Source organism: Erpetoichthys calabaricus, chromosome 6, assembly GCF_900747795.2.
Source record: "Erpetoichthys calabaricus chromosome 6, fErpCal1.3, whole genome shotgun sequence".
In the NCBI taxonomy this organism is placed as follows: domain Eukaryota; kingdom Metazoa; phylum Chordata; class Cladistia; order Polypteriformes; family Polypteridae; genus Erpetoichthys; species Erpetoichthys calabaricus.
In genome coordinates this window covers 15,722,421-15,733,563 of record NC_041399.2, presented here as the reverse complement: position 1 = coordinate 15,733,563, position 11,143 = coordinate 15,722,421, and positions in this window count along the sequence as shown.

Genomic DNA, 11,143 nt, shown 5'->3' with positions numbered 1-11,143 from the left:
AAACTGTAAAGGCTCAGCTCTTTTAATCTTTCCTCATAATTCAACCCCTGTAGCCCTGGAATCAGCCTAGTCGCTCTTCTCTGGACCTTTTCTAGCGCTGCTATGTCCTTTTTGTAGCCTGGAGACCAAAACTGCACACAGGACCCAGATGAGGCCTCACCAGTGTGTTATAAAGCTACAGCATAACCTCCTGTGACTTGTACTCCACACATCAAGGCACTATATAACCTGACATTCTGTTAGCCTTCTTAATGGCTTCTGAACACTGTCAGTAAGTCGAGAGCTTAGAGTCCACTATGACTCCTAAGTCCTTCTCATAAGGTGTACTCTCGATTTTCAGACTGCCCATTGTGTATTCAAACCTAACAATTTTACTTCCTATGTGTAATACTTTACATTTACTGACATTAAATTTCATCTGCCACAAATCTGCCCAAGCCTGTATGCTGTCCAAGTCCTTCTATAATTATTATCTGATTCCAAATTATCTGCTAATCCACCTATCTTGGTATCACCTGCAAACTTAACCAGCTTGTTACTTATATTTCTATCTAAATCATTTATATATATTAAAAATAGCAGCGGCCCTAGCACTGACTCCTGCTGGTCACCACTCTTAACATTGGCCAGTTCTGATAAGGTTCCTCGCACCATCACCCTCTGCTTCCTTTGTCTGAGCCAATTCTGCACCCATCTAAAAACATCACCCTGAACTCCCACTTCTTTTAATTTGATGCCCAACATCTCATGTGGCACCTTATCAAAAGCTTGTTGAAAGTTCAGATAAATAATATCATCTGCTCCACTTTGATCGTGTTCTTTTGTTGCCTCCTCATAGAATTCCAGCATGTTAGTAAAACATGACCTCCCTCTTCTGAACCCATGCTGACTGTTCCTAATAACTCCTGTCCTTACCAGGTGTTGTTCAATTTTATCCTTAATAATTCCTTCCATTAATTTTCCTGTGATGCATGTTAATCTTACTGGCCTATAGTTGCTTGGATCTTCCCTGTCACCCTTTTTATATAATGGGATGATATTTGCCATTTTCCAGTCCTTCGGAATCTCTCCAGTGCGCAGTGACATCCTAAAAATATGTGTCAAGGGTTTATATCTGTACTCGCTAGCCTCCTTAAGAACTTGAGGGTAAATATTATCTGGTCCTGGTGATTTGTTTGATTTCAGCTTATTTAATCTGAGCAGCACTTCTCCCTCTACAATTTCCAAATCCCTCAGTACCTCCTTATTAGTCCCTGTTACCTCTGGGAGGTTATCCACTTGCTCACTTGTGAACACCTCAGAAAAATGTACGTTTAGGGCATCCGCTATTTCACGTTCTGTATCTTTTAATTCCCTTTACTATTCCTGATGCACTTCACCTCTTTCTTGTCTGTTCTTTTACTACTAAAATACTGAAAGAATCTCTTAGGGTCGTCTTTCGCCTTATCTGCTATATTCCTCTTCAACTGCCTTTTAGCCTCCCTGATATCCTTCTTAATGGTTGCCCTCATGTTCTCATACGCTCTACAATTCACTTTGCAGTCATTAGTCTTATATGCCTTATAAAGAAGTTTTTTCCTTTGCATCATCTTTTTTAAATCTTTATTAATCCACCGTGGAGTTTTTTTTTAGTTTCCTATTAATTCCAAACTTACGTCTGTATCTGTCCTGCATTACATGTAAAACATTTTTAAACCTGTTCCACTGCTCCTCGACTGTCTCCACACTTAAAAGCTTATCCCAGTGTATCCTACTCAGACATTGTTGCATCTGCTCAAAATTAGCCCCACCAAAGTCCACCTTAACAATTTTAGTCTTTGCATCTGTACTCTTACAAAATACTGAGAATTGTATTACATTATGGTCACGTGACCCTAGTGGTTCAATCACCTCTACACCCTCAATTCTATCCTTATTATTACAAAATACTAAATCCAGACAGGCTTCACCCCTTGTTGGTGCTTTAACATGCTGTGTTAGAAAACAGTCACTGATTACTTCTAAAAACTCTTGTGCTCCTCCTTCTGCAAGGTTATCCTAGTTAATATTTGGATAATTAAAGTCCCCCATGACTATAATATCTCCCTGTAAACTTGCCTTTTTGATATTACTAAAAATATGTGTGTTGAAATTACTGTCTGAATTGGGTGGTCTATAACACACTCCTAAAATAAGACCTCTTTCCCTAATATTTTCCAGGCAAAGCCACATGTCCTCACTAAGATGGGGCTCATCATCCAACTGAAGAGGACTTACATTTAAATCCTGTTTGGCATAAACAGCGACCCGACCTGCTTTACTGTTCTGTCTATCCTTCCTAAAAAATGTGTATCCCTCTATGTTACACTCATCCCCATCTTTGTTATTTAGCCAGGTTTCCGTTATTGCTATAGAATTATATTGCTATATAATTCTTAGACCCTCTGTCCCACTGTTACCCCCTCACCCCTTGACTGAATTGGTGCAGCTGAATTTTGGTCAAACTCTGACTACACTGGGATCTGGAGGGATTGAAGTACAATCAGAAACAGCTGAATTGTCTAAACACATTGAGTCAACCCAATTTTTACTTCCAGACATGTAAATGCTCTTCATGACTGATGACATTGGCTCTGATTACATTTAACGTTATTCAAAAAGCAACGATCATTGCACTCTTGCAATGGAGATTGGAGCCGCCCTTAGGGGGGTTTCTGGTCATGTTGTTGTAGTGTGTTCATGCTGTGCTTCGAGGGTAATTTTTGCAGATTTGTTGTGGCTTTGAGTAGTTGGATGCCCTCAGGGGGCCCCCATTTCAGTTTGGTGTCCCAGGCAATTGCCTGTCTTGCCTGTCCTGTTGGTGCACCTGTGAGTTAAGACAGACTGCATTATTCTCTTTTTTGTTTTGATTGGTGTGAAGTATTTTTTTACAGCTATGTTATGCAACTAATCTTAGCCTTGATAAGCTCAAGAAATTCCAGATATTTTAGGTCTGTGCCATTGTGAAATCAGGCTGTACATACGTCATATGCTCCCTCAGATCTGTTGTTATTAAGAACGTCTATTGGAACCATTGATCTCAACTTTTATTTAAACGAAAAATAGAAACAAGGACTCTGAAGCAGTTGTAAGTGCCCTTAGGAATGAACTGGCACTCTGACTGGGGTAAAGGATGATTCCTGGCCCAGAAAGGAGGCCATAATGGATAGGCACTATTCATGGAGGCATAACCTAGACGGGACGGTGCTTGATTATTATCCCAGTCAGGATGGAAGATTCAAGGATGGACTGGGGGAATTTGTTTGTCAAGAGCAGTTCCTTCAGTAGTACAATAGACAGCAATGCTCCTCATACACGGCCCCAGTATAGACAAGTAGAGATCAAGGAGATTCAAAGTCCTGAGAGACAGCCCTGTCAGGGTCCAAGGATGCCACCAGAGGGCACTACAAAGAGAAGAACTTCCTGTTTTATGGGGCTCCTACGTGACCTGAAAGTGCTTCCGCCATTCAGTGCTATTACATAGAAAATACTCTTGGGTCCAGCATAAAAGAAGCCAATTGACCTCTTCCATATGAGTTGGGATTGGGTAGAATGAGGACAAAGTGTGTCTGGAGGAGAGGAAGGAGAGTGAAAAAGAAAAGAAGAAGAACACAAGTGTTTTGTGACTTTCAAAGCCTTTTGTGAGATAGTTTTTGAGCAAAAGAAGATTAAGAGGAGACATGACTGAAGTATTTAAAACTATGAAGGGAGTTAGTCCAGTGGGCTGAGACTGTGACTTTAAAATGAGTTCATCAAGAAAACGAGGACACAGTTGTAAACCTGTTAAGGGTAAATTTTGCACAAGCATTAGAAAGTTTTTCTTTACACAAAGAATCATAGACACTTGGAGAAAGTGACTAAGTAGTGTGGTAGACAGTAGGACTTTAGGGCCTTTTAAAATTCGACTTGATGTTTTTTAGAAGAATTAAGTGAATAGGACTGGCGAGCTTCAAACAGATTGTTCTAACGTTCTAATTTGTACGACTAAAAGTTGCATTTGAACCCAAGACGTTATGTCTGTATTTTGGGGTGCTGCAATGCCCCCTACTGGTCACACAGTGAAGAAGCTTTCAGTCAGTCATGGCTGTCCATCGATCTGATGATGACGCTGTCCATCTACTTGTCCATCTCTGTCACTTTGTCTCCAGTGCTTCAAAACAGGTCATCCACCTGAAGCTAAGCATGTTCAGGCTCGGCCAGTACTTGGATTGGAGACCACTTAGGAAAAGTGAGGATTGCTGCTGGAAAAGGTGTGTGAAGCCCAGTGCCAGCGAGGGGACACTGTGTTGTAAAAATGGCACCATCCTTCAGAAGAGATTCTGACTCTCTGTGGTCATTAAAGATCTTGGTGTCCAGCATGGCCTAGTCATTCTGGCCCCCTAATTGACTAACTATCTCTCTCACCCATTCACCATCTAACAGCTAATGTGTGGTGAGCATACTGGTGCAATAATGGCTGCCATCGCATCATTGAGATGGGTGCTACACATTGGTGGTGGTTGCAGTGGTTCAGCATTATATAATTATTAATTAATTATTATTGTTATTATTATGTTGATGAGAAAGCAACCACTGTGCAACCAGGAACATATATATATAAATATATGTATTTGCATATATAAGCCATGTTACAGTTTAGATGTATTTGTCTTTAAGGTTAAGGAATTAGAGGAACATTATAAAAACAAAAATTGCAGAACACAGACAATTCACTTCATTTAACTCAAATATTTTGGTGTATCACAGGACGGGCGATTAGATCAGTTGCTCCAAGGAACAGAACTAAAAGAGGAAAGGGGGAGAGGAACCATTCAGCACAGATGTGGCTACTATGGATAGAAAACACTTAGCAGAAGGAAGTGTGTAAACTTGCTCAATGGTGTAAAAATGATGAAATACGTATACGTCTTAGGAATCGCTTTTCTTAGTAACTGTTCTTGGATAAGCGAAAGAGGATGGATGGATGGATGTTTTCAACCAGTCATGAATTTATTACGTTGTACAAGCTCTTCACTTTGAGAAACCCACTGTGGAATGTACATCCTGTAGAGCCAGTTTGGCTTTGCATAATAAAAGTTTTCTTGTTTTGCAAGTAAAGAGTATATTCTGTAATCCCTTGGTGCTTATTGAAGTCTTTTATTGTTGTTCAGAGACCCTCATGAAAAGGAAAAAAACAAAAGTGGGCTGAGCTTACATGCTCTGTATAAGCACAAATATGAATAAAATGCAAAATGATAAGGAACTGAAAAGATCTATGTAAGGGGTAAACCAAAAATTCCCGAAATTGTTTAGTCATTCAGTCCGTCAGTCAGTGATTGTCTAACCCGTTGTGTCTTAAACAGAGTCGCTGAGGTCTGCTGGAGCCTATTCCTGATACCACAAAAAAATCTTTATTATAAAACTTATTGCAATTTTCATTTAGTCAACTTCAAAATACTCTCCTTGAGATGCAATCCCCTTATCCTCTACAGCGCATCTTCAACCTGAGCCTGGAACAGGGGAGAGTCCCGAGGCTTTGGAAAACATCTTGTATCACCCCAGTCCCAAAGGTATCACGTCCTAGTGAGCTGAATGACTTTCGGCCTGTTGCTCTGACATCACATGTGATGAAGACCATGGAGAGGCTGCTGCTTCACCACCTTAGGCCACAGGTTCAACACGCCCTTGACCCTCTGCAGTTTGCATATCAAGAGAAGGTGGGAGCAGAGGATGCCATCATCTATATGCTACACCGATCCCTCTCTCACTTGGACAGAGGCAGTGGTGCTGTAAGAATTATGTTTCTAGACTTTTCTAGCACCTTCAACACAATCCAACCTCTGCTCCTTAGGGACAAGCTGACAGAGATGGGATTAGATTCATACCTAGTGGCATGGATCATGGACTATCTTAAAGACAGACCTCAGTATGTGCGTCTTGGGAACTGCACGTCTGACATTGTGGTCAGCAACACAGGAGTGCCACAGGGGACTGTACTTTCTCCGGTCCTGTTCAGCCTATATACATCGGACTTCCAATAAAACTCAGAGTCCTGCCATGTGCAAAAGTTCGCTGATGACACTGCTATCGTGGGCTGCATCAGGAATGGGCTGGAGGAGGAGTATAGGGACCTAATCAATGACTTTGTTAAATGGTGCGACTCAAACCACCTACATCTGAACACCAGCAAAACCAAGGAGCTGGTGGTGGATTTTAGGAGGCCTAGACCCCTCATAGACCCAGTGATCATCAAAGGTGACTGTGTGCAGATGGTGCAGACCTATAAATATCTGGGAGTGCAGCTGGATGATAAATTAGACTGGACTGCCAATACTGATGCTCTGTGCAAGAAAGGACAGAGCCGGTTATACTTCCTTAGAAGGCTGGCGTCCTTCAACATCTGCAATAAGATGCTGCAGATGTTCTATCAGACAGTTGTGGCGAGCGCCCTCTTCTACGTAGTGGTGTGCTGGGGAGGCAGCATTAAGAGGAAAGACGCCTCACGCCTGGACAAACTGGTGAGGAAGGCAAGCTCTATTGTTGGCATGGAGCTGGACAGTTTGACATCTGTGGCAGAGCGAAGGGCGCTAAGCAGGCTCCTATCAATTATGGAGAATCCACTGCATCCACTTAATAGTATCATCTCCAGACAGAAGAGCAGCTTCAGCAACAGACTGCTGTCACTGTCCTGCTCCACTAACAGATTGAGGAGATCATTCGTCTCCCAAATATGCGACTCTTTAATTCCACCCGGGGGGGTAAACGTTAACATTTAACATTATACATAGTTATTGTCTGTTTTTCACCTGCATTATTATCATTCTTTAATTTATTATTATTTATTGTATCAGTATGTATTTATTGTATCATTCTTTAATTTAATATTATTTATTGTATCAGTATGCCCTTCCTTCAACCGCCACTTTATCGTGGTGGAGGGGTTTGCGTATCCCAATGATCCTAGGGGCTCTGTTGTCCGGGGCTTTATGCCCCTGGTAGGGCCACCCAAGGCAAACTGGTCCTAGGTGAGGGATGAGACAAAGAGCGGTTAAACAAACCTCCTATGATGGAAAACAATTTTGGATGGCGTTTTCCCTTGCCCGGACGCGGGTCACCGGGGCCCCACTCTGGAGCCAGGCCTGGAGGTGGGGCTCGATGGCGAGCGCCTGGTGGCCAGGCCTGCACCCATGGGGTTCGGCCGGGCACAGCCCGAAGAGGCAACGTGGGTCCCCCTTCCCATGGGCTCACCACCTATGGGAGGGGCCAAGGAGGTCGGGTGCAGTGTGAGTTGGGTGGTGGCCGAAGGCGGGGACCTTGGCGGTCCGATCCTCGGCTACAGAAGCTGGCTCTTGGGACGTGGAATGTCACCTCTCTGAAGGGGAAGGAGCCTGAGCTAGTGCGCGAAGTTGAGAGGTTCCGGCTAGATATAGTTGGACTCACCTCGACGCACAGCTTGGACTCTGGAACCAATTTCCTTGACATGGGCTGGACTCTCTACCACTCTGGAGTTGCCCTCGGTAAGAGGCGCAGAGCGGGTGTGGGTATACTTATTGCCCCCCGACTTGGAGCCTGTAAATTGGGGTTTACCCCGGTGGACGAGAGGGTAGCCTCCCTTCGCCTTCGGGTGGGGGGACGGGTCCTAACTGTTGTTTGTGCGTATGCACCGAACAGAAGTTCGGAGTACCCACCCTTTTTGGAGTCCCTGGAGGGGGTGCTAGAGGGCACACCTTCTGGGGACTCCCTCGTTCTGCTGGGAGACTTCAATGCTCACGTGGGCAATGACAGTGAGACCTGGAAGGGCGTGATTGGGAGGAATGGCCCCCCCCGATCTGAACCAGAGCGGTGTTTTTTTTATTGGACTTCTGTGCTCGTCACGGATTGTCCATAACGAACACCATGTTCAAGCATAGGGGTGTTCATATGTGCACTTGGCACCAGGACACCCTAGGCCTCAGTTCGATGATCGACTTTGTGGTCATGTCGTCGGACTTGCGGCCACATGTCTTGGACACTTGGGTGAAGAGAGGGGCGGAGCTGTCAACTGATCACCACCTGGTGGTGAGTTGGCTTCGATGGTGGGGGAGGATGCCGGTCAGGCGTGGTAGGCCCAAACGTGTTGTGAGGGTCTGCTGGGAACGTCTGGCAGAGCCCCCTGTCAGAAGTAGCTTCAACTCCCAACTCCGGCAGAACTTCGACAGTGCCTCTGGATTGGTGGTCCCCCTCTTTAAGAAGGGGGATCGGAGGGTGTGTTCCAACTACAGAGGGATCACACTCCTCAGCCTCCCTGGAAAAGTCTATTCAGGGGTCCTGGAGAGGAGGGTCCGTCGGATAGTCAAACCTCGAATTCAGGAGGAACAGTGTGGTTTTCGTCCTGGTTGCGGAACAGTGGACCAGCTCTATACCCTTAGCAGGGTCCTGGAGGGTGCATGGGAGTTTGCCCAACCAGTCTACATGTGTTTTGTGGACTTGGAAAAGGCATTCGACCGTGTCCTTCGGGGAATCCTGTGGGGGGTACTCCAAGAGTATGGGGTACCGGCCCCCCTGCTAAGGGCTGTTCGGTCCCTGTACGATCGATGCCAGAGCTTGGTCCGTATTACCGGCAGTAAGTCAAACCTGTTTCCAGTGAGAGTTGGACTCCGCCAGGGCTGCCCTTTGTCACTGATTCTGTTCATAACTTTTATGGACAGAATTTCTAGGCGCAGCCATGGCGTTGAGGGGGTCCGGTTTGGTGGGCTCAGGATTGGGTCACTGCTTTTTGAGATGAGATTCAGCACCTCCAAATCCGAGACCATGGTCCTCAGCCGGAAAAGAGTGGAGTGCCCTCTCTAAGGGTTGGTAGCAAATTCCTGCCCCAAGTGGAGGAGTTCAAGTATCTCGAGGTCTTGTTCACGAGTGAGGGAAGAATGGAGCGTGAGATCGACAGGCGGATCAGTGTGGCATCCGCAGTAATGCGGGCGCTGCATCGGTCTGTCATGGTAAAAAAGGAGCTGAGCCGCAAGGCGAAGCTCTCAATTTACTGGTCGATCTACGTTCCTACCCTCACCTATGGTCATGAGCTATGGGTAGTGACCGAAAGAACGAGATCGCAAATACAAGCGGCTGAAATGAGTTTCCTCCGCAGGGTGTCTGGGCTTTCCCTTAAAGATAGGGTGAGAAGCTCAGTCATCCGGGAGGGGCTCAGAGTAGAGCCGCTGCTCCTCCGCATCGAGAGGAGTCAGATGAGGTGGCTCGGCATCAAATCAGGATGCCTCCTGGATGCCTCCCTGGTGAGGTGTTCCGGGCACGTCTAACTGGGAGGAGGCCCCGGGGAAGACCCAGGACACGCTGGAGGTACTATGTCTCTCGACTGGCCTGGGAACGCCTTGGGATTCTCCCGGAAGAGCTAGAAGAAGTGGCCAGGGAGAGGGAAGTCTGGGCATCTCTGCTCAAGCTGCTGCACCCGCGACCCGACCTCGGATAAGCGGGAGACAATGGATGGATGGATGGATGGAAGGTATCAATATGCTGCTGCTGAAGAATGTGAATTTCCCATTGGGATTAATAAAGTATCTATCTATCTATCTATCTATCTATCTATCTATCTATCTATCTATCTATCTATCTATCTATCCATCCATCCATCCATCCATCCATCCATCCATCCATCCATCCATCCATCCATCCATCCATCCATCCATCCATCTATCTATCTATCTATCTATCTATCTATCTATCTATCTATCTATCTATCTATCTATTCCTGGCCCTTCTCCTATTCTTGGACATATTTCCAGTACTCATATCTTGTTTCCGTGTGTAGAACCTTCCGAGTTCTTTTTTTTTGTCACTCAACCTGTCTAATCTGCAGCTCCAGGTATTTTCTTTATCTTTTTGATTCTGAAGAAGAGACCTGGAGCTGCAAGTTTGACAGGTCAAGTGGCTAAAAGTTTTAAAACAATCCTATTGTTTTCATTATTGCATGACTTGCATACTTCAACTGTTGTTTTCATCGGTCTTTAAGGTGACTATCCTGTATGACTTCCTGAGGTAAGTGCTGCATGTAATGTCTGACATCATCTGAGATGATCTGCAGTTTCTTTATCACCACTTTTTGTTAGATGCTTATTCGGATATGTAGATTAGCTCCAGCAGTTGGGCTGCATGTTTGGTAAATTAGTTTGAGCTTTTTAAGGTTTTGATTCACCATGCATCAAAGCCAGAAATAGGGGGTGAAAATGATGGCAGACTGGATCACACTGGTATAATAAGACACCATATGGCACTGTCACTTGAGTTTATGGATAAGAAATAGGTTCTGACTTATTTTAGTTTAGTAAAAAATCTACTGATGCATATCTGGGCATATCTTCAGTGATGTTCCTGGAGATCATCAAGTGTTTTTGATCTTTTGACATCATACACCCTCCTCCATGTGACCTAATTGGGACTGGTCAGACCCCAGCTTGTGTCCGAATGTTCAGTTAGCTACTTTACTTGCCATGCATCCTGAATCAAAGTCAACGAGAGGCTTTGTCTGCCACTCCAGTGGTATGGCTCTTCTCTTCCCGTGTCCTTCAATTCCCAATGCACTGAAGGCCCTGGACACCTGAAGGAATTGTTTGCAAGTCAACTTTCTGCCATTACTGCAGAAAACCTGTAAGTTGTTAACCTGATACCTGCTCCCTAAGAAAGACCAGCTCTTGGTAACCTAAACTTTTTTATTTTAATCTCTAGCAGTTCAACACTTATTTCGTACTATTTTAGGTTATTCAGTGGATTTGAACTCCTTAAATTTCAGAAAAAATTACAATATATGGTAAGTATGCATAGGTTAAAAATATACTGCAAAATTGGTAATTATATGTAGTTAACAATATTATTGCTTTTAAATGAATATTTGTGAAACAATCAACCTCTGGTCTCTATCTGTACAGCAGACCAAAGTTTGTGAGACTGAGCACCACAAGTAACTGGCCTGTCTCCTTCTCTCTTCACTTTATACACCTCAGGCTACAAAAATAACAGCAGGTCAGGTCACTTGCAGAAATTCTCAGATGATTCTGCACTTATGGGTTGCATCGAACTTTGTTTCTTTGCGCAAAGAGAATTGTCTCCAACTTCACATCAGCAAAACCAAGGAACTGCTTATTGACTTTCACCGCACCAA